The sequence below is a fragment of the Pan troglodytes genome, chromosome 6 (genome assembly GCF_028858775.2).
Source record: "Pan troglodytes isolate AG18354 chromosome 6, NHGRI_mPanTro3-v2.0_pri, whole genome shotgun sequence".
Classification (NCBI taxonomy): domain Eukaryota; kingdom Metazoa; phylum Chordata; class Mammalia; order Primates; family Hominidae; genus Pan; species Pan troglodytes.
Window position 1 is genome coordinate 107,280,562 of NC_072404.2, and position 22,142 is coordinate 107,302,703.

At 42.5% G+C, this 22,142-nt stretch overlaps 1 protein-coding gene, 1 long non-coding RNA gene, 1 other non-coding gene and 1 pseudogene across 3 annotated transcripts in view; 1 reads left to right on the forward strand and 3 right to left on the reverse strand.

The window, feature by feature from the left end:
- The window catches only part of ASNS (asparagine synthetase (glutamine-hydrolyzing)), a 56,611-nt gene extending 41,573 nt beyond the window's left edge, over nt 1-15,038 (reverse strand). The window contains exon 1 of the mRNA XM_054687090.2: nt 14,940-15,038. The gene's annotated coding sequence lies outside the window, so the exon portion shown is untranslated. The remainder of the gene's footprint in view (nt 1-14,939) is intronic.
- Nucleotides 2,974-5,257, reverse strand: LOC129144597 (small ribosomal subunit protein eS1-like; annotated as a pseudogene).
- Nucleotides 12,103-12,250, forward strand: MIR548I-3 (microRNA mir-548i-3). The gene has a single exon (NR_035887.1). It is a non-coding gene; the product is annotated as a microRNA mir-548i-3 (primary transcript).
- A 29-nt stretch (nt 15,039-15,067) lies between the features above and the next one.
- The window catches only part of LOC101058335 (collagen, type I, alpha 1a), a 63,415-nt gene continuing 56,340 nt past the window's right edge, over nt 15,068-22,142 (reverse strand). Inside the window, exons 5-7 of the long non-coding RNA XR_010158910.1 lie at nt 19,124-19,215; nt 17,840-17,966; nt 15,068-15,156 (exon numbers count right to left, since the gene is read on the reverse strand). This is a non-coding gene — a long non-coding RNA (collagen, type I, alpha 1a). The remainder of the gene's footprint in view (nt 15,157-17,839; nt 17,967-19,123; nt 19,216-22,142) is intronic.

The following is a 22,142-nucleotide window of genomic DNA, read 5'->3' on the forward strand; positions in this document are numbered from 1 at the left end:
ACATTGATTTAAGCTGCACTTTAGACCAAATGGACCTAACAGATATTTTCAGAATATTTCATCCAGCAGCAGCAGAATATACAATTATCTCATCAACACATGGAACATTCTCCAGGATAGACCATATGTTAGGACACAGAACAAGGCTCAATAAAATTTTAAAAATTAAAATCATATCAAGTATCTTCTCAGACCACAATGGAATAAAACTTGAAATCAATAAGAAGAAGAAATTTGGAAACTGTACAAATACATGGACCTTAAACATGCTATTGAATAATCATTGGGTCAATGAAGAAATTAAGATGGACATCAAAAATTTTTTTAAACAGAAAATGGAAACACATCATGCAAAACCTATGGGATACAGCAAAAGCAGTACTAGGAGGAAAGTTTATAGCAATAAATGCCTACACCAAAAAAGTAGAAAGATTTCAAATAAACGACCTAATGATGCACCTCAAGGAACTCAAAAAGCAAGAACAAATCAAACACACAATTAGTAGAAAGAAAAAATATAAATAACATAGCAGAACCAAATGCAACAGAGACAAAAAAGAAATGCAAAGAATCAACAAGATAAAAGTTGGTTTTTTGAAAAGTTAAACAAAATTGATAAACCACTAGTGAGGCTAAGCAAAAAAAAAAAAGAGAGACCCAAATAAATACAATCAGAAATGAAAAAGGAGACATTACAACTGTTACCAAAGAAATAAAAAGGATCATTAGAGGCTATTATGAACAACCATATGCTAACAAATTGGAAAACCTAGAGGAAAGGGATAAATTCCCAGACATACACAGCCTACCAAGATTGAACTAGGAAGAAACAGAAAACCTGAACTGACCCAAAATGAATGGCAGGTTTGACTCAGTAACAAAAAGTCTCCCAAAAGAGAAAAGCCCTAGACTAGGCTTTTATGCTGATTTCTACCCAATTTATAAAGAAAAACAAACACCAATTCTTCTCAAACTATTCCCAAAAATTGAAGAGGAAGGAATTCTTCCTAACTCATTGTATAAGGCCAGCATTACCCTGATATCCAATCAAGACAAGGACGCAACAAAAGGAGAAAACTGCAGGCCAATATTCCTAATGAACATAGATGGTAAAATTCTCAGCATAATATTACCTAGCCAAATCTAATGATGAATGAAAAAGATAATATACCATGATCAAGTGGAATTTATCCCAGGAATGCAAAGATGGCTCAACACACACAAATCAATACATGTGATACATCACATCAACAAGATGAAAGGCAAAAACTATCTGATCATCTCAGCAGATGCAGAAAAATCACTCAGTAAAACTTACCATTCCTTCATGATGAAAACTCTCAACAAATTATGCATACAAGGAACACTTCAACCTAAGAAAAGGCATATATGACAAATCTACAGCTAACATCCTACTACTGGGAAAAAATTGAAAAGCCTTTCCTCTAAGAACTGGAACAAGACAAGGATGTCCACTTTCACCACTCTTATTCAACACAGTATGGGACATCCAAGCCAGAGTGATCAGACAAGATAAAGAAATAAAAGGCATCCAAATGGACAAAAGGAAGTCAAATTGTCTCACTTTGCAAATGACATAATCTTATACCTGTAAACAGAAAAACCTAAAGACTCTACCAAAAAACTCTTAAAATAAATTAGGCTGGGCATGGTAGCTCATGCCTGTAATCCCAGCACTTTGGGAGGCCAAGGTGGACGGATCACCTGAGGTTGGGAGTTTGAGACCAGCGTGGCCAACATGGTGAAACCCTGTCTCTACCAAAAATACAATTAGCCAGGCATGGTGGTAGGTGCCTGTAATCCCAGCTACTTGGGAGGCTGAAGCAGGAGAATCGCTTGAACCCGAGAGGTGGAGGTTGCAGTGAGCCAAGATTGCACTACTGCACTCCAGCCTAGAAAACAGAGTGAGACTCTCTCAAAAAATAAAAAATAAAAAATAAAAAACATTTTTAAAAACAGATGTATAATTCAGTAAAGCTTCAGGACACAAAATCAACATACAAAAATCAGTAATGTTTCTATATACCAGTAACAAACTAGCTAAAATAGAAATCAAGGAAGAAATTCTATTTACAATAGCTACAAAAATAAAATACCTAGGAATAAACTTAACCGAGGATGAGGAAAAAAAAAAAACCAAAAAACCTCTACAATGAAAACCACAAAACACTGATAAAATAAATTGAGAAGGACACAAACAAATGGAAAGGCATCTTATGCTCGTGGGTTGGAATAACTAATACTGTTAAAATGACCATACTACCCGAAGCAATCTAGAGATTCAGTATAATCCCTATCAATTATATTCTTCACAGAAACAGGAAAAAAAAAACCCTGAAATTCATATGGAACCACAGAAGACCCCAAATAGCCAGAGCAATACTGAGCAAAAAGAACAAAGCTAGAAGCCTCACACTACCTGATTTAAAAATATACTGCAAAGAGGCCGGGCGAGGTGGCTCAAGCCTATATCCCAGCAGTTTGGGAGGCCAAGGCTGGTGGATCACAAGGTCAGGAGATCGAGACCATCCTGGCTAACACGGTGAAACCCTGTCTCTACTAAAAACAAAAAACAAAAAATTAGCCAGGCGTGGTGGCGGGCATCTGTAGTCCCAGCAGCTACTCGGGAGGCTGAGGCAGGAGAATGGCATGAACCCGGGAGGAAGAGCTTGCAGTGAGCAGAGATCACGCCACTGCACTCCAGCCTCGGCGACAGAGCAAGACTCCATCTCAAAAAGAAAAAAAAAAACACATATATATATATATATACATATACATATATATATGTGTATATATACGTATATATGTATATGTGTGTGTATATATATGTGTATATGTGTGTGTATATATATATATACACATATATATATATATACTGCAAAGCTATAGTAACCAAAACAGCGTGTATTGGTATTAAAACAGACACAAAAACAAAGAAAACAGACTAAAGAATCCAGAAATGAATCCACATATTTACAGCTAACTGATTTTCAAGAAAGCTGTCAAGAACATACATTGAATAAAGGACACCCTCTTCATTAAATGGTGCCAGGAAAACTAGATATCCAAACAGAGAAGAATAAAACTAGACCCTTATCTCTCATCACTTACAAAAATAAACTCAAAATCAATTAAAGACTTAAATGTAACAGCCACAACTATAAAACTACTAGAAATAAACACAGGAGAAACGCTTGAGAACAAAGATTGTATCGCTAACATTTAAAAGTACAAGCAACAAAAACAGACAAATGGGATTATATTAAACTAAATACCTTCTGCATATCAAAGAAAACAATCAACAGAGTGAAAAGACAACACCCCTCCCTTACACCATACACAAAAATTAACTCAAGATGGCCTACAGACTTAAATGTAAAACCCATAACTATAAAAACGCTGAAGACAACCTAGGCAATACCATCTGGTACATAGTGATGGGCAAAGAGTTCATGGTGAAGATGCCAAACGCAATTGCCACAAAAGCAAAAATTGACAAATGGGATCTAATTAAATGAAAGAGCTTCTGCACAGCAAAAGAAACTATCAAAAAATAAACAGACATTTCTCAAAAGAAAATATACAAATCACCAAGTTTATGAAAAAATATTCAACATCACTAATCATCACGGAAATGCAAATCAAAACCACAATGAGATATCATCACACACTTGTTAGAATGGGTATTAAAAAGACAAAGCACAACAAATGCTGGCAAGCATGTGAAGAAAAGAAAATTATTGTATATTGTTGGTGGGAATGTAAATTAGTACAGCCATTATGAAAAAAAGTACAGAGATTTCTCAAAAAACTAAGAACAGATCTACCATATGATGCAGCAATCCCACTCCTGGGTATATATCCAAAAAAAGGTATCAGTGTATCAACGGGATATCTGTACCCCCATATTTACTGCAGCACTATTTACAATAGCCAAGATATGGAATCAATCTAAGTGTCAATCAATGGATGAATGGATAAAGAAAATGGGAATATACGCACAATAGAATAGTATTCAGCCATAAAAAAAGAATGAAATCCTGTCATTTTCAGCTGTCATTGCAGTCCAGGCTGGAGTGCAGTGTCACAATCATAGTTCACTGCAGCCTCAAATTACTCCTGGCCTCAATCCATCCTCCCATCTCAGCCTTCAGAGTAGCTGAGACTACAGGCGCATGCCACCAAGCGCGGATAGTTTTTTTTTTCTTCTTTTTGGAGAGAGTCTCACTCTGTTACCCAGGCTGGAGTGCAATGGTGCAATCTTGGCTCACTGCAACCTCTGTCTCCCGGGTTCAAGTGATTCTCATGCCTCAGCCTCCTGAGTAGCTAGGATTACAGGCATGCACCACCACACCAGGCTAATTTTGCTCTTTCATTGTTGTTTCTTGTTTGTTTTTCACAAATAGGACTTCTTATTTGCTACTGTTTTAAGTCTGAACTTTAAACAGATTCTTGGACTGGTGGTTCATATCCATCAGCTCATTCAACTTTAGCATGTGTCTCGTCCCTAGTGGGTTTTTCAGAACTACTGCCTTCACCACGAAGCTCCATGCCTTTCAAATCCAGGGTTCTCCAGCATTTTTACTTTTCTAATGAAGACATCATGGAGAGGATAAATTGGCAAGCCTTTTCTATATCTTTTCCAATGTTGTCTGGAATCAATTTATTGACCACTTCTTTCAAGTCATTTGTCTGCATCTCTCAGGTCATGATTTCCATCATCTTCTTCTGGATTTGGCAGACTGATGGTGCTGAGCATAAGAGGTCTTCAGTATCTGATTGTTGTGTTTTTTAGTAAAACCAACACAAAACAGATGAAAGAAGTAACCATCGGTAGTCTTGACATCAACATGAGCTTCAATCATTGTTGAACATTTTTCAACCATGGAACATATTTTGTCACAGGTAAGATCCATGCCATAGAAGTTAGTCAGGCAGTTTTTGTCCTGAACATCTTCAGTAATCAGCTTGAATTTTCTAAATGCAACTTCATCATTCTGCAAATCAGCAAGACTCACTTCAAACACAAGACCCTTGAGACCATCAGATGCAATTTGGGTTCCTTGGGTCCTGGCGACCAAGTCTTTCCAATATTTCTTATATTGAACATAGGAGGTGCTTTCACATCATACTGATCTTTCTTAGAGAATGGACCAACTACTTTCTTCTTAACTCCCTTTTTGCCACCTTTCATAAGGCACTTGTTCTTAACAACTGCCATGGTGCTGCTTGGAGTACCAAAAGGCTAAATTTTATATTTTTGGTAGAGACGGGATTTCACAATGTTGGCCAAGCTGCTCTTGAACTCCTGATGTCAGGTGATCTGCCCACCTCAGCCTCCCAAAGTGCTGGGATTACAGATGTGAGCCACTGCACCCAGCTGTTATTTATTTTTTCTTTTTTTGTACAGACAGGGTCTTGCCATGTTGCCAAGGCTGGCCTGGAACTCCTGGCCTCAAGAAATCCTCCCACCACAGCCTCCCAAAGCACTGGGATTTCAGATGTGAGCCACCATGCCCAGCCTGGAATCTATTTTTAAAGCCAATCAAGTGTTGAATAAAATTGCAACTTGGGCTGTTTTTTCTTTGCATTTTTTACATTTCAATGGTTTTTAATATATTCAGAGATATACACAAACATTACCAGTCAATTTTAGAACATTTCATGACCTCAAAAAGAAACCTCATACGCTTTAGCTAACAACCCCATCCTCCCATGCCCCTACCAGCCCTAAGCAACCACTAATCGACTTCCTATTTCCATAGATTTCCATCTGAATGTGGAAATGTTTTCCATGTAGAATGTGATCTTTCATCTGTTTTGAAGGTTCATCCACGCTGTAGCGTATGTACTTTCCTCCTTTTTGTGATCAAATAATATTCCACCATGTGGGTAGACAACAATAGGTGTATCTCTTCATCTGGTGATGGGCATTTGGATTAATTCACTCTTTGGGTTATTTAGGAGTGATGCTACTGTAATTATTCATGTACAAAATTTTGTGTGGACCTGTGCTTTCATTTTTGAATATGAAAATATTGCGCATCTCCAAGGAAGACATACAAGTGGCCAATAAGCACATGAAAAGATGCTCAATGAAATTCATCATCAGGGAAACAGAAATCAAAACCACAATGAGATACCACTTCATACCCATAAGCATGGCTAGAATTGAAGATAGAGAAAATTGGCCTGGTGCGGTGGCTCAAGCCTGTAATCCCAGCACTTTGGGAGACCGAGGCAGGTGGATCACCTGAGGCCAGGAGTGTGAGACCAGCCTGGCCAACATGGTGAAACCCTGTCTGTACTAAAAAAATACAAAAATTAGCCAGGGATGGTGGCAGATGCCTATAATCCCAGCTACTCGGGAGGCTGAGGCAGGAGATTAACTTGAATCTGGAGGCAGAGGTTGCAGTGAGCTGAGATTGTGCCATTGCACTCCAGCCTGGGCGACAGAGCAAGACTTTGTCTCAAAAAAAAAAAAAAAAAAAAAAAAACAGAAAATAACAAGTTTTGGTGAGGATGCAGAGAAATTAGAACCTTCATACACTGCTGGTAGGAATTAAAATGGTGTAGCCACTGTGAGAAACAGTTTAACAACTTCCCAAACAATTCTACATAGAGTTGCCAAATGACCCAGCAATTGTACTCCTAGATATAGGCCCAACTTGGGCTCTTTCAATCTATGGAAAATGAACTGTGGGTACTTGGCAAGAACAAAGAGGGAGAGAGGCAGAAATGCTGCCATGAGGGCACATTGATTGGTCTCTAGTACACATGGCTCCTACTGCAAATGGTCTCTAAATGACTTCATCAGTTGCTCAGAAAAAAAATCACCCTCTGCTCCAATCGTGGAGGAAGAAGTATGGATTGGACCTGGTGAGCCACGGTAAGACTGACTGCTAAACTTTATGAATGATGAGGGGATTTGCACGTATAATCTTGACTGTACTCGATTTTTTATTTTATCCAATGTCTTTGAAAACCTAACTCTTAAGAACTGACTTTCCTGTACTTGTTGTTGACTCTAAGTAAATTTCCAATTCCACATAGTCCAAAGATGATATGCTGAGAAATCTCTCAAAGGAAAAATGCTAAGAATACAGGCACAGTTATATGGCAAATTTTGCAGAATTAACACAAATTGCACTTGTGGGTATGAAGCACAAAACATTTTCATGGGTAAAGAAAAAAGTGTTCTTCATTCTAGTAGACGCTGCAGGATGAGGCCGATCAAGGTGCTGGCCCAGCCAGACCTTGGGCTCTTACCTAATTTGTGTTAGAGTCAACTCTGAGGGAGTCTGTATCTCAGTCATCTTTTTTTTTTGACATGGAATCTCGCTCTGTCTCCCAGGCTGGAATGCAGCGATGTGATCTCAGCTCACTGCAACATCTGCCTCCTGGGTTCAAGCGATTCTCCTGCCTCAGCTTCCCAAGTAGATGGGACTACATACATGTGCATGCCACCATGCCTGGCTAATTTTTGTATTTTTAGTAGAGACGTTTCATCATGTTGGCCAGGCTGTGCTCAAACTCCTGCCCTCAAGTGATCCGCCTGCCTTGGCCTCCCAAAGTGCTGGCATTACAGGCATGAGCCACCATGCCCGATCTCAGTCATCTTTTTATCCTCCACACCTGGCAAGTTCTAGACACACTGTGGTTCCATACAAGTTTGTTGAATAAACAGGAGACAGAAAGTGGGAACTCTGGAATTATAGAAGATTCCAGAAATTGTGCATATTTCCCAGAGACTGTGGCCCAATTCCTCAGTCCTGCCAGAGTTTCTCTATCTCAACTCAAACCTTATGTGTGGGCCCAGGCGCAGTGGCTCACACCTGTAATCCCAACACTTTAGGAGGCTGAGGTGGGCAGATCACTTGAGGCCAGGAGTTTGAGACCAGCCTGGCCAACATGGTGAAACCCTGTCTCTACTAAAAATACAAAAATTAGCCAGACATGGTGTTGTGCACCTGTAGTCCCAGCTACTCAGGTGGCTGAGGCACAAGCATTGCTTGAACCCGGGAGGCGGAGGTTGCAGTGAGTCACTATTATGCCACTGTACTCTAGCCTAGGCAATAAAGCAAGACTGTCTCAAAAGAAAAAAAAAAACCCTTAAGTGTGGGCCTTGTTACAGAATTAATGTGTATATGGACAATATGTACATGGGTGTATGTTAAGAGCATGAGTCATCCACAAGATTTTAGCAAAGTCCATTTGGAAAGCTCAATGCTTTGGGCTTCCACTTGCTTTGCTGCCTCTGTCCTCAGAAGGAGGCTTCATCCTTCCATGTAACCAGCAAATCCTTTATGCAGAGATGTACACAACGCACTCCTCTCCTTGGCTATGACACCTTGAAAGGGTCCTCTTGGTGGCCCCTGGTGCTCATTTCAGAGTAGTTCAAATTAAGGTGATCAGCTTTCATGGCAATCACTCTACAAATCACTCCTATTATGACCAATTTTTCTAAATGCTTTATTGAATTATTACTTAAAGAAATGTGCACATAGAAGAGGTCAACACAGTACTTTTCTTACAAACTGAACATACTGGCCAGACGCAGTGGCTCATGCCTGTCATCCCAGCACTTTGGGAGGCCGAGATGAGCAGATTGCTTGAGCCCAGGAGCTTGAGACCAGCCTGGGCAACATAGTGAGACACTCCTCTCTACAAAAAATAAATAAATAAAAAATTAGGCAACAGTGGTGGCACATGCCTGTAGTCCCAGCTACTCGGGAGGGCTGAGGTGGGAGGACTGCTGGAGCCCAGGAGGCAGAGGCTGCAGTGAGCCATGACGGTGCCACTGTGCTCCAGCCTGGGTGACAGAGAAAGATTCTGCCTCAAAACAACAACAACAACAACAACAACAACAAACCTGAACATCTCCATATTACTGACACCCAATTCAAGAAACAAAATATTACAGACCCTTCCAGGATATTCCTGGGGTCTCTTCCATCTCTACTAACCCCTGACTACAAACAGCCTCCACCTATTTCATCTGACATTGTGCTTTATGAAAGCAGCAGTTCTCAGATGGGGCTATTTTGCCCCCTGGGGACATTAGGCAATATCTGGAGACACTGGGGGTTGTGTCTACTTGGGGGGAGTTGTGTTACTGCATCCAGTGAGTCCAGGGATCCAGGGATGACGCTCAACATCCTAAAATGCACAGGGAACCCCCACACATAGAACAGAGAAATTGCTGAGCCAAAATGTCAGCAGTGTCACAGCTGACACCCTGACATACACACTATCACATAGTATCTGCTCTTTCGTGCTCAGGATCTTTTTCATTCTAATCATCTCATAGGAAACAGAAATGTCATATAGAGGTAGGTAGAGTCCAAAACAAAGAAGATCCAGAGTTTTTTTTTTTTTAAATCAGCCTGGTGCCTTTAGAGCTAGGATTTAGTTTCCATTCTTTCTGTCTCATTTTCAAGTGATTTTTTCTTCAAATGGCATCTACTGGGCTCAAGAACCGGAGATCCCCACAAAGCTGAGATTCACATGGGAATTTTGTACACACCTACACAGGTATACACTGCCATTTCCATGCAGACATCCACCCACAGATACACACATCCGGAGACCAAGACAGAACGCAAACTCCACCATAAAAGCACGGTTCCCCGAACAGGAGAAACGCACCATTCACTCCAGGGAGGTACATATTTGTTTAATTCAGCCTCTGATAGTCAGGTTGTTGCCAAGCCCAGCTCTGAAAGTCTTCCCCTCTAGGAAAGAGAGATGGATTTTTTCTTTACTCAAGAATATAGATCTAAAAAAAACAAACACTTCTGCATCTCAAAGCAGGCTCTACCTCCTGAGCTACACATATTGATCAGCATTTTATTGTCAATTTTCTTTTATTTGAATTGGAGAAAAATATAACTTAATTATGTTCTTACTGACAGTTTGGAATCAGTTACACTAAATCCAATTCTCTGGGTTCTCATGATTAATGTGTTTAATTTGGGGGACAACAAAGCAAAAGCATTGGTCGTGTTTTAATATAATTAGTACAGGATATATCTAAGGGGTTGCAGTATCACTGTAGCAAGAAGCTCATTCTGCAGTAAAAGGGGGGTTCTGCCACTAGGATTGAGTTAGGGTGGTTCATGGCTGCATCGTTTAATCAATGTCTCTTCAAGAGTCCATGGAATGTGGAATGGGAGAGACTGAAATAGTGCAAGTCTTGGCTAAGCTTCTATTAAGGGGTGTTAGGAGCTGATAAAATAACCTGGTCTTTATAGACATCCCACACTGTAGTTCTCTAAGCTACAGATTCTCGGATTTTTCTATTTTATAAATGAGTAAAAATATTTTTTTAATTTGAGAACAAACATAAGGTTGCTATCTTTTTTTCTTTTGGGTAAGAAGGAACTTTTTTAAACTACCAGTTTCACACACACACACACACACACACACACACACAGAAATTCCACCATGATTGGTCAGAATAGGTGAGGTTTTGCTGCAATAACAAACAACTCCTAAATCTTGGTAACTTCAAACATCAGAAGTTGTTTTTCTCACTCATGCTACATCTGCAGGGAGGTGTGGGGTGCTCTGTTTCCCATCAAACTTGCCCTAAGACTAAGGTTAATGGGGGTTGCAATACCTCAAGTATCACCAAGCAGGGAACAGAGGGAGAAGAATGCTAGAGAGTCTCGTACTAAGAATTAAATGCTCCAGGCTAGAAGTCTAACATTGCACCTCTGCCCCCAGCCTCTTGGCCAGTACTAGCCACATCCCCTCCCCCACCACAGGGCAATGCATGAAGACAGGAGAATTGGATACATTACAAATTTCTACCCCATGGCATTTCATAAAAGAGAAAAAAACGCAAATACAAAAATGTTTTAATAGAATAGAATATATACATTTTTAGAATAAAGAACAATCCTCCAAAAAGGACAGCTGGTGGTCTTTCAACAATAGGCACATTTCTGTGACATTTTCTCTGTTTTTCCATTTTATCCTTAACCTATGAACATTTTATACAGACGGTCCAAAGAACACCATTTGGGGACCACTGCTCTAATCAGGTGATGAAAACGGCCCCAAGAACAGAGCACAGTCTCTTTAGCAAAGACCCAGCAGGGCCAGGGTGACCATGTTCTCACCATCAATGTCCAGACATCCACCTGCAGCACCCTCACATCCCAACATCAAACAGTGGCTCTTTATAGCTTGATTCTAATGCCCTTTGATCTTCATAATCATTGTAAAGCTCTCTGGCCCCAAGATCTAATATCGCCACTCTAGCTACATCATGCAACTGTTCACCTCTCCTGCCTCCTCATCCCTCTAAACTTCTCTTCACAACCTCATGTTTCCTTCTTGCTTTACCTTCCTGCTCAGCCTGGACCTTACAGTCACCTTCTTCTTGTAATGTGCTCCTAAACTCGTTCTTCCCTTTCTTCAACCACACCCACCTGGAAAATCTCCATACCCCACTGATGACTTGGCTCGCAACTGCCCAAGGGCTGCTGAATGATACTGGAAAGAATCACAACATGGATCTGGTAGTTCCACTAAATAATCTCACCATCCAACTCTAGGGTAGACTTCACTTCTGTTCAGCAATATTTTTAAGTATCACAAATAAATTCCAAACCATATTTGCTATAGCAATTGACTTTAAACCTCTTCCATATCTCAAAGCCTCCAAAACCCATCCCTAGGGGTTTCAGAGCCCAGAGTTGAGTTCTCTCAACTCACTTCCATCTCACCCCTAGATCACTGTATCTTGACCCCCTTCCTCTGCCTTTCCCATGTTATAAGGAGAAGCATCCTTCTCCTTTTCCAAGCTACCTTCTCCACTTGTGCCTCATTTGAGACCTGCCTTTATCATCCGTTCCCTTGGAACTCCCATGACTCACCACCTTCACTTGTCATTTCACTCATAAATATTTTGCACCATGTATGTGCCAGGTGTTTAACATATAATCATGCTTAAGTCTCCACATGCTAACAAGAAAAACCTTGATTATCCCTGCTATGCCCTCAAGTCATTACCCTCCCCGCTCCTTTCCTGTGTTCCTAAACTTTGTTGATCTTCATCAATCCCTCTGATGCAGATGGCTCCGAAGTTTGCATCCTCTTAGGTTGGTGCAAAAGTAATTGCGGATTTTGCCATTAAAAGTAATGGCAAAAACAGCAATTATTTTTGTACTAGCCTAGTATCTTTTCTCCTTCTACCAAACTTTGTCCCTGAGACATCTCATCACCTATAACTACCTCCTCCGTGCAGTTGATTCCCAGATCTGTATTATTCTACTGAAAGTCCATTCCCCAATTTTCTCTGCTAGAATAACAGAAGCCCAATTAGAATTCATGCTACCAGTTTCCCACCACCACCGCCACCACCACCACCATCACCCTGCCATTGTTAGCAAAACCATCTCTTGAGTGGAGCTCAAAGATTTGTAATCTCCCACTCCCCAGAAAGATAACTTCAGACTCAGCCTAGAAGTAAAGATCCTCCAGATATGGCCTCAACTACCCTCCAACCCATGTCCCCAGTGCATCCCATTGATGCCCCCTTCAGTGGAGCTAAAATGGAGTGAGTGGTTTTCTTTTCACATACTCCTGGTGTTCTTCCACAAATACAATTTTCACCTCTTCAATATTTTCAAGGATTCTCCATGCTACACACAGTGAAATCCAAACTCCCCATCAGGACCCCAGTCTTCCCAAACCCTCTTTGCAGTTTTCTGCCTCCATGCTTTTCCTTGGGTCATCCTCTTCTCTAATATAACCTTGTGTATTATTCTAGGTTCTCCAGAGAAAGAGCAGAGAGATAGAGGTAGAGCTGTACACATAGAGAGAGACAGATTGATTTGTTGTAAGAGATGGCTCACATGGTTATGGAGGCTAAGGAGTCCTGGAGTCTGCAGCCAGCAAGCTGGAGACCCAGGACAGCCAATGATATAGTTCCAACTCGAGTCCACATCTAAAGTCAGGAGAAGATTGATGTCCCAGCTCAAATATAATCAGGTAAAAAAAGCAAATTCTCTGTGACTCTACCTTTTTGTGTTGTTCAGGCCTTCAGTGGATTGGATGAGGCTCACCCACATTGGGGAGGACAATCTGCTTTATTCAGTCTACCAATTAAGGGTTATCCTCATCCAGAATACCTCAGAGACACACCCAGAATAATGTGTAACCAAATATCTGGGCACCCCACAACCCAGTCAAATTGATACATAACACTAACCATCATGTCTTGCTTCTACTCTCTCGCCATTACTGCGTGGCCAAATCCTTCCCTTATTTCAAGGCTTAGTTCAGATGTTACCTCTTAACTAAGCCTTCCCTGCTAACCCCAAATATTAATGAATTGGTGTCTCCCTTCTCTGATGTCTCAAAATATGTTGTGTTTCTCTTTTACTGTATTTATTACAAACTCCCTTATAAATCAAGACAGTGATTCCCAGACAAATTATCAAAAGAGTATAAAAGAAGTCTTCTTTGAGTGTGAAATATCTCATGGAATATAGCACATGGCCTCTTCATGAAGAAACTACTGGGAGAGAAGAAGACAAGCTGGAAGAGGCTAGGGAAAGGGGGTTAGTACAAAGCACAATGAGGCTGGGCTCATACAGTGGCTCACACCTGTAATCCCGGCACTTTGGGAGCCCAAGGCCGGTGGATCACGAGGTCAGGAGATCGAGACCATCCTGGCTAACACGGTGAAACCCCGTTTCTACTAAAAATACAAAAAAGTTAGCCAGGCATGGAGGCGGGCGCCTGTAGTCCCAGCTACTCGGGAGGCTGAGGAAGGAGAATGGTGTGAACCTGGGAGGCAGAGCTTGCAGTGAGCCAAGATCGCACCACTGCACTCAAGCCTGGGTGACAGAGCAAGACTCCATCTCAAAAAAAAAAAAAAAGAAAAAGAAAGCACAATGAAATGTCAGTGGATGGGTGCCTATAATTTCTAAGGGAAACAGAGTATAATCCAAGAATTTTATAGCCAGCTAAATTATTGCCCAATTAAAATAGGCAAAAGACACTATCACATGCTGAAGAACTTAAAGAATACAGTATTTCTGAGCTCTTTAAAAAAAAGTCTTCATAATAAAATTTAGTCAGCCAAGAAATTAAAAAATAAGCAACTTGTGAATTGAATGACCATGACAAAAGGCTAGTGATAGGACTATGATTGCAGAACAGAAAGAGAAGGTGGTCAACCTTAACAACATAAAACAACCTAGAAATAACTAGTTTCCAGAGGTAAAGGGAGGGACTGTAGGAAGTAGAAGTGCTAATGCCCTTTATTAAGTCAATTAATCAGGTCTAAAATTGAAACGTGATTTTAAATATATAACTTCTTGTTTATTTTCCTCCCTAACTACCTGAGGATCAACCACCATCATGAATGACACAGTAACTACCTGGACCAGGAAGTTCATGACCAATCGACCGCTCCAGAGGAAACAAATGGTCACCAATGTCCTTCACCCCGGAAAGGCAACAAAATGTACAAGACCACAATGGATGTCATCTTCATATTAATAGTTGGACTCAGAACCCATTTTGGTGGTGGTTAAACAATCGTCACCCACATTGGAGTGCAGTGGTACGATCTCAGCTCACCAAATCTCTGCCTCCCAGGCTTAAGCAATTCTCCTGCCTCAGCCTCCCCCGTAGCTGGGATTACAGGCACGCACCACTACTGCCTGGCTAATTTTTATATTTTTAGTAGAGATGGGGTTTCATATTGTTGGCCAGGCTGGTCTTGAACTCCTGACCTCAAATGATCCACCCGCCTTGGCCTCCCAAAGTGCTAAGATTACAGGCATGAGTCACCGCGCCCAGCCTTTTCTGTATTAAATTTTTTAAAACACAACATTTAAAATAATCAAGTCATTCTTTTTGAATCTACTTTGTATTATAGGTATCCAAATACTCACCTATTCTCTCTTACATGATGACAAACTCGTTGAAATGTCATTTCATTTTGTGGCTCCAGCCCCGGGGATTCTGACTCTCATTCTAAAGGGACTGCATGCAGAGCGAGCAAGCCGCCTGGATGATTCTCTTACAGGTGTTTTAAGGGCAGCAGTTTGAGACACCCTGATGCAAAAGAACGAACCCTCAAGGAAGTTGGCTGTACATGTATTTTCCTTCCTAGCACAGGAAACGACAGAAAGATTATCCAATCAGTACCACTCATAGCACCTGATTATATGTGTATGAGGAATTCAGAAATCGTTTGATCAAGGTTGAAGACCTAAAAAGAAGCTTTTCTCTCGGACACCAAGTCCCCATCTCATGCGTGGTTGAGTTAGTAGAAACTGAGGATGATGCTTCTTCCTCCAGCATTGGTATCCTATGGTTTTTGTTGTTCAGTAAATGAAGTACCTCCATCCCCCAACATCCCCAAACTCAATTCCAGTTTCCTCACATACACTTTTTTTTTTTTTTGAGACCGAGTCTCGCTCTGTCACCCAGGCTGGAATGCTGTGCAGTGGTGCAACCTCAGCTCACTGCAACCTCCACCTCCCAGGTTCAAGTGATTCTCCTGCCTCGGCCTCCTGAGTAGCTGGCATTACAGGCATGCACCATCATGCCTGGCTAATTTTTGTATTTTTAGTAGAGATGAGGTTTCATCATGTCGTCCAGGCTTGTCTCAAACTCTCGGCCTCAAGTGATCCACCCACCTCAGCCTCCCAAGTGCTAAGATTACAGGTGTGAGCCACCGTGCCCAGCCCCCTCACTTACACTTTTACAGAAGATCTGATCATACCCACTCCGCAGAAGTCAGAATGGCCCCCACGTGGTGTTAAACGGGAGTGAAAACTTGAGTTCAATCAACTGAGGGTGACACAGAAACATTTCCCCCAAAACGCTTTTGGCAGCTCTGCTGATCCATAACCTGGCTCCATTTCAGGGCAAGACCTCCACTTAAGCTGCACTGGCTTCCACTAGAGTAAATCACATTAACTCATGGCAAACACAACTGAAGGGCAAAAAGATTCTTTTTAAAATGATTTTTGTCTCTCACTTACCAACACACGCTGGCCTCCCTACAGCCTGACTCCATTCAGCACCTGTTCCACTGAGCACCCACTGAAAGCTCAGCTCATGAGCTGAGATGACCCAGACATCAAGGAGTTTACAATCCAGGGGAAGAACAGACCTGAATACAAGTGATGACAATACAAGACGGAGTCAAAGAGCCCAACTTGAAGTTTCAGCAGAATAGCACCAAAGACTAGTTCCCAACCCAGCTCCCAGAGCCAGAGCCAGAGCCAGGCTGGCTGCATGAGATCAGCTGGGAGCTTTTGCAAACCTAGGTCCTAGCTGAGCCCCTAATCATCAGACTGGCAGTCACTGGGAGTGAGCTCTAGGAACTGGTTTATTTAATAAGCACCCCCACACACATGATTCTGATGTTCCTAAGGGTTGTAGAAACATGGAACTATAGAAAACACTAAAAAAAAAAGGCACTAAAAGAAACCTATAAATATTCACTACATCCCAGGCATCATGAGGACACTCCACGTGCACTATTTACAATACTTAGAATAACCTGCAAGGGAAGCATTCATTCATGACGATGGGCTTTATTGGGATGAGAGCCAGCCCTGGGAATGTTTGAACCCGCACTGAAAGGCACCCCCTCCTCCCCACAGGAGGGGGCTAACATTAAGGAGCAGGGGCCAGATGGGAAATGGAGTGTCCTTTTATTATGAGACCACAGTGAAAGACTTTTTTTTTTTTTCCAGAGTCTCATTCTTGCCACCCAGGCTGGCGTCCAGTGGTGCAATCTCAGCTCACTGCAACTTCCGCCTCCCGGGTTCAAGTGATTCTCCTGCCTCAGCCTCCCGAGTAGCTGGGACTATAGGCACCCGCCACCACACCTGGCTAATTTTTGTATTTTTAATAGAGACAGGGTTTCACCATGTTGGTCAGGATGGTCTTGATCTCTTGACCTCATGATCCACCTACCTTGGCCTCCCAAAGTGCTGGGATTACAGATGTGAGCCACCATGCCTAGCCTTAGACTTTCAAGTAAAGCCACAATGGACCACAGAACTTAGACATCAGGGCTAACATGGAATCTCTGTCATTAAATCTTGAGATCTTATTATCTTTGCTCAAAGAAAAAAATAATCACAATTGACATTTTGAGGACAAGACATCTGAATGTAAACTTGATCTTAGAGGATATTAAGGAATTACTGGTAATTTGATTAGGTATGACAATGATCATATAAAAAATGCCCTCATGTTTTTAGAGGGAAAGTAAATTACGTAGGGGTGAATATCAGGATGCAATTACATAACTACTGTAAACTATTTTGTAAATACTTCAGAAAAACAAATGGAGTAAATATTGCAAATGTTAATAGTTTTTCAATCTGTGTGATAGGTATATGATAGCTCATTAAACTAGTCTCTCTACTTTTATGTTTATTGAAAAGTTTTCATAATAATAATAATAAAAAAAAACCTTGGCCAGGCACAGCAGCTCATGCCTGTAATCTCAGCACTTTGGGAGGCCGAGATGGATGGAGGACTGCTTGAGCCCAGGAGTTTGAGACCAGCCTAGGCAACATGGTGAAACCTCATCTCTACAAAAAATAGACAAATTAGTCAGGCATGGTGGTGTGCACCTGCAGTCCCAGCTACTCAGGAGGCTGAGGTGGGAGGATCACCTGAGCCCAGAAGGTCAAGGCTGCAGTGAGCCAAGGTCACGCCACTGCACTCCAGCCTGGGCAACAGACCCTGTCTCAAACAAACAAACAAGCAAACAAAAACCCTCTTGATCCCATTTCCCAAAAAAATGATTTTTTTGAGATCTTACCATCTCCTGGCTTGGTGCAGAGTACAGGAAATCAAGAAAGTACAGCATACAAGGAATAAGGAGGGAGGGAAGCATAGGGGAGGCTGACACCGTGGACTCTCCCAGCTCAGTCGACCCATGCACCTTGCTTCATGGAAGAAAGGAATGGAAGATGAGTCATGCCTTCAGCACATAGTGACCTTCCTCACTAGTAAATGTGCCTCCAGAAGTGTCCAAGAACTCACTCTCAGAGCCAGGCTGGCTGCATTAGAATCACCTGAGAGCTTTTGCAAACGTAGGCCCCTACTGGGTCCAAATGCATTCATCTCTTGGAGAGAGGAGAGAGGCAGAACAAGGAAAAGGATGGGAAGAAACCAGCCTTGTGCACAGGAGGATGCTGGGATTCCTCCTGCAAGTTTAGCGCAATGCAGCCTATTTTACAAGGTCACAGAAGCTCAGAGAGGTAAACCTGCCCAGGTTCTCCTAGCTTGTAACTGGCAAACCCGCCCAAGTCTCTGTCTCTAGAGATATTTCCACTTGCTTCAACTCTGGAGCTGTCTTAGTTGTAAAGATGACAGATTCCACTCATCACTCACTTTTGTTTGCAGATATTGCCTAAGGTCCCTTGTGAATATTTAGGTCAGGGCTGTTTTTTTGAGTTTTTTGTTTGTTTGCTTCTTGTTTTTTTTACAAAGCAATCTTGTGGAAAGAACCCAAAGTGGCTCCCCCATTTAAGACCCTGTAAACAGGGAGACGAGAGTCCTGGTCTGGTTTCCACACATTCCTTGGATTTCCCTGTGTGTAAAATCCAACAACAATCTTTGACAAATTGCCTCCCCTAGGGGAGAGATGGAGGAAGTGTTAACTTTGCTTTTTTTTTTTTTTCTGTTTTCAGACAGAGCCTCGCTCTGTCGCCCAGGCTGGAGTGCAGTGGTGCCATCTCGGCTCACTGCAACCTCTGCCTCCTGAGCTCAAATGATTCTTGTGCCTCAGCCTCCTGAGTAGCTGGGACTACAGGCAGACGCCACCACACCTGGCTAATTTTTGTATTTTTAGTAGAGATGGGGTTTCACATATTGGCCAGGCTGGTATCGAACTCCTGGCCTCAAGTGATCCAACCCCCTAAGCCTCTCAAAGTGCTAGGACTACAGGCATGAGCCACCCTGCCCAGCCAATTTGCTATATATTTTTTTAATAGACAGCTTCGAGGTCCAGTATGATTTCACAGATTAGGAAACATCACAGGCAAAGAAGAACACTTTGCATTCAAATAGCAGAATGTTTTCATTTTCAAAGAGCTCTCACCTGCCATCTAATCTTGTCTTCCTAGCAGTCCTGGGAGAGAAGCAGATGTGGTTTCCAATTCCACTTTCCAGAAGAGGAGACTGAGGCAGAGGCTTTGCAGATACACAGAGGACATGTGAGGACAGGTGAAGGTCATGATCATTGTCAGCCCCCTCCCCCAACTGGACATTCCCAGATCTGGTGGACTTCCAGCCAGTGGAGACAGAAAGACTGGATCACTCAACTCTGCCATGGGTGCCAGGACCCAATTTTTCCCTTGCTAACTCGGTCACCTCCTGTCTGGGATCTCCAACTACTACCCATCCCAGAAGTCTCAGCTAAAACAGCAATTCAACGGGGAACTTTTTTCTGAGGCTCCAGGATTGGGCCAGGCCCTCTCCATGGCTTTCTGCCCTTCCCCTACTGCAGAACTTAGCACTTGTACGTCACTATTGGTTAAAACATGTGCCTTTCGTATGTTCTCCACGTTATCTGCAGCATCTGCCAAGAATAATAATGAATGGTAAAACCTAATCTCTATTAAGTGTCGATGATGCACTTTTAATGTGACATCTTATTTAATCTTCACTATATCTGCAAGAGTATAAGCTATTAAAGCCAATTTTCAGATAAGAAAATCAAAGCACAGTTTCTATAACTTACCCAAGCAGCTAGCTAGGAGGCAGCTCAATTTGAGCCCAGGGAATCAGATTCCAGAAACCATGTTCTCAATTACTAGAGCAGATACCTCCCCAGAATCTAGTAGGTGGTTAATGAGTCTTTGTGGAATAAATGAACAGAAGGACAAGCAGTGGATGGATACATGGGTGGGCAGATGGATAGATGGGTGGATGGAAAGATGGGTGGGTGGGCAGGTGGATGAATGAATGGATGGTTGAGTCGGTGAAGGGATGGCTGAGTGGGTGGAGAAATGGATGAGTGGGTGAGGGGGTGGAGGGATAGATAAATGGATGCACGGGTGGGTGGATAGATGGGTAGATGAGTGAATGGGTGGATAGATGCATGGGTGAGTGGATGGATAGATGGGTTGGTGGGTGGGTAGGTGGATGATAGCTGGGTGCATAAGACAGTGGGTTGGATGGCTAGATGGGTGGGTGGGTGGGTGGATAGATGGGCAGGTGGGTGGATGGATGTATGCATGTATGTATGTATGTATGTATGTATGTATGGATGGATGGATGGATGGAATGGTGGATAGATGGACGGACAGATGAACAGATGGACTTGAGCATTTATTCAGGGTCCTCCAAAGAACTGAGTGATTTCCTAGGGTGTGTCATCACCTGCAGGTGGGTGGGCAAGGTGGCTTGCCTCTGTAATACTCATGATTATGGGTAGTGCTCAGCCTTAGTCGCCACTCTCGGAACACTTTATTGACTAGGAAAGTCAAAACTGGCATTGACAACTAGTGCAAATTACAGCTATAACTAACAGAAGATGTTGAGTGATGACAGCTGGGCAACCAATAATCAATAACTTGGCTGTGTCATGTTGCTGCCATGCTGGACAGGTAGAGCCATGGGTTCTTTGATCCCTCCATCACATCGAGGATGCTTATCAAGACTTCCCCAATCATGGGGACAGGGATCTTATCAAATACTTGCAGTTCACCCCAAAAGGCTCACCCTCTTCGTTCCACCTGCACATGACCTTCAGCTCAAAGACATTTCCAGTTCTCCAGGTGAGCCCTTCTTCCAGCCTTTGAATTAACCCTGATGTCTGCCTGCACATTAGGTATCTTCACCTTTCATCACACAGCCTTTTCCAAGGCTTTCCTTCAGTCCAGCCCTCACTAAACGCTGGAAATGTTGTTGACAAAATCCAGAACAAGCTGGCTGGGGGATACAGGTGGGAAGCAGGCTGTAGTAATGGGGAAAAATTCTAAGCAATCTCGAACGCAGAAAAGAAACTGAACAGGTAAGAGAGAGGCACTCAAGAGAAGAAGTGTGAATTTTGCATAACTGAAGCTGAAGAAGAGCGGGGGGCATGGCAGACCACAAGATAAATATGATATAGACTCCGTTTTAAAAAAGTATAAACACCCACCCTTTCCTACAGACAACTGTGCTTCAAATATTGCTAAGGTCTTTACTAAAGGCGAGTCAGAAAAACTGAGTATTTTATGCAATACAGTAAGAAGGCCCATAGGCAAGCATGTTCCTGACACCACCTTCTAGGATAACCCTTGGGATTCTGGTTATACCTGTCCTAAAATTGTCTGTCACTCCTGCTGTTGGAGAGCTACCATGAGAGAAGAACCATAGTGAAGTGGTTAAGAGTGTGCACCCAGCGACCAGCCAGATCGCTTCAAACCATCACTATCTAATACCGAGCAAGTTACACAATGTTCCTGAGCCTCAACTTTCTCATCTGTAAAATGGGTATGCCGTCATTCATTAATCAAATTCTAGGTAAGCATATACTAAACACCAGAGACACAAATGAGAATCAGAAACAGGCATGGCCCTGGCCCTCACGGTGACCACAGTCTTGAAGGGGAAGGATGACACGCACAGAAACAGGAAGCCGTAGCTGAGCTAGTGTCTACCACAGAGAGGCACCTGGTGTCATGAAAGCAGGTAACAGGGGGTTGCTGTGACTGAGTCAGTGTGGCCAGGCGTCCCTGAGGATGTAGTGACTCCACTGTCAGATGAGACCGTGACCAGGTGAAGAGGCAGGGAGAGGGAAAATCTTTCCAGGAAGAAAGAGCAGGATATGCAAAGGCCCTGTGGCAGGAAAAGAGCAAAGGAAGTTCAAGAGCCTGAAAGAGGCCAGAGAGAACAAGTGAACATGTGGATAATCACAGCACCGACCTCATACAGGACTTACAAGAAATCGAGACCCTGTCTGTAACAGATTCAGCAATAACTAAATAGAAACTATCTCCTAAAAGCACACGATGAGGCTCCTTGGTGGTATTTCCCATGTGAGGCTGCATGGACTCAGAGGCCAAGTTCAACCTGCCTGTAGACAACCTCCAAGCCAGCTGGACACACATGCTCAGGCTCAGGATACCCAG